Source organism: Bison bison, unplaced genomic scaffold, assembly GCF_000754665.1.
Source record: "Bison bison bison isolate TAMUID 2011002044 unplaced genomic scaffold, Bison_UMD1.0 scf7180017461147, whole genome shotgun sequence".
NCBI classification, from domain to species: Eukaryota; Metazoa; Chordata; class Mammalia; order Artiodactyla; family Bovidae; genus Bison; species Bison bison.
This window is the reverse complement of record NW_011372380.1, coordinates 1-1,877: the sequence shown is the minus strand read 5'-3', so window position 1 is coordinate 1,877 and position 1,877 is coordinate 1. Positions and strand designations below refer to the sequence as shown.

The 1,877-nt window shown below is 50.2% G+C and overlaps 1 pseudogene across 1 annotated transcript; it reads left to right on the top strand.

The window, feature by feature from the left end:
* Positions 1-642: 642 nt before the first annotated feature.
* On the top strand, positions 643-1,874 carry LOC104996521 (annotated as a pseudogene). The gene has a single exon (XR_826245.1). The product of XR_826245.1 is annotated as a hypoxanthine-guanine phosphoribosyltransferase pseudogene (transcript).
* Positions 1,875-1,877: the final 3 nt, after the last annotated feature.

The window sequence follows — 1,877 nt, the reverse complement described above, 5'->3', positions numbered from 1 at the left end:
CTCCAAAATCACTGCAGATGGTGATTGCAGCCATGAAATTAAAAGACGCTTACTGCTTGGAAGGAAAGTTATGACCAACCTAGACAGCATATTAAAAAGCAGAGACATTACTTGTCAACAAAGGTCGGTCTAGTCAAGGCTATGGTTTTTTCCAGTAGTCATGTATGGATGTGAGAGTTGGACTATAAAGAAAGCTGAACGCCGGAAAATTGATGCTTTTGAACTGTGGTGTTGGAGAAGACTCTTGAGAGTCCCTTGGACTGCAAGGAGATCCAGCCAGTCCATTCTAAAGGAGATCAGTCCTAGGGGTACATTGGAAGGTCTGATGTTGAAGCTGAAACTCCAATACGTTGGCCACCTGATGTGAAGAGCTGACTCATTGAAAAGACCCTGATGCTGGGAGGGATTGGGGGCAGGAGGAGAAGGGGACGACAGAGGATGAGATGGTTGGATGGCATCACCGACTTAATGGGCATGGGTTTGGGTGGACTTCGGGAGTTGGTGAGGGACAGGGAGGCCTGGCGTGCTGCGGTTCATGGGGTCGCAAAGAGTCGCACGAGTGAGCAACTGAACTAAACTGAACTGGGTCTTAACTGAAGTCGTCTCTGTTCTCGGAATCGCGTCATTTCCTCTACCTCATTCTCTCTCGGCCGTGTCTCAGTGACAGCCCAGGAGCTCTGCTAAGAGTGGAGAGCGGAGCCGCAGAGGGAGCCCAGGCACTCTGGCGAGACAGCGGGGCTCATCGCTCTCAGCTCTCCACTTCTTGGGAGTCGGCCATAACGGTGGTTTGAAATGTTGGCGGTTCATCAGGGTTCTGAAAGCTTAACTGCAAGCACATGTTGAGGACCACGGAGCCAGCGAGGTAGAAGTACGGCAAGTTCTTGTGCAGACGCCAGGGTGGGCAGGGTGCGGCAGGTCCCCTCGCAAGACCCCGTAGGAGCTGGGGGCCGCCGCCAGACTCGAGGTCCTGAGAACCAAGGATGACGGAGACGCGGCGGAGGCCGTGAACCTGGTGTCGCCACGCACCCCCGATGCGGTACCTGGAGCCGAGGGTGACCACGGACCCGAGGACCCCCAACTGGCGGCAATGACCGGAAGGGGCAGGTGGGGGGCGCTAAGCGGCCACCGAGTTCACACTCGCTCCCCAACAATCGCCACTTCAAACCCTCTTAATGGTTTTTCTTTGACGCGATGTTGTCTTATGTTACCAATACTCCTCGGCTGATACTTCTTCAAGAAGGCAGTTCTGAGTTTGAAGTAACTTGATAATAGACTTTCTTGAATAGTTTGCTTGGAGTGACAAAAATTTAAATGAAATGGCTTATCAGAAACCAGACTTTCAGCTCCTCCCCATACTTCCTTCAGCCCTTGTGCCAGCTGGCTGCGTTACCGCGACCAGCAGCCCCAGCGTCATGATTAGTGATGATGAACCAGGTTTATTTTGTATACTCAGCCATTATGCTGAGGATTTGAAAAGGGTGTTTATTCCTTGTGGACTAATAACGGACATGACCGAACGGCTTGCTCGAGATGTGATGGAGATGGGATGCCATCACATCGTGGCCCTCTGTGTACTCAATGGGGGCCTATAAATTTTTTGCTTACTTGCTGGATTACATCAAAGCACTGAACAGAAATAGTGATAGATCTATTCCTATGACTGTGGGTTTTATCAGACTGATAAATCCTGTAATTACCGTAATGACCAGACAACAGGTGACATAAAAGTCCTTGGAGGAGATGATCTCTCAACTTTAACTGGTAAGAATGTCTTGATTGTTGAAGATTTAATGGACACAGGCAAAACAATGCAAACTTTGCTTTCTTTGGTCAAGCAGCGTAATCCAAAGATGGGCAAGGTTGCAAGCTTGCTGGTG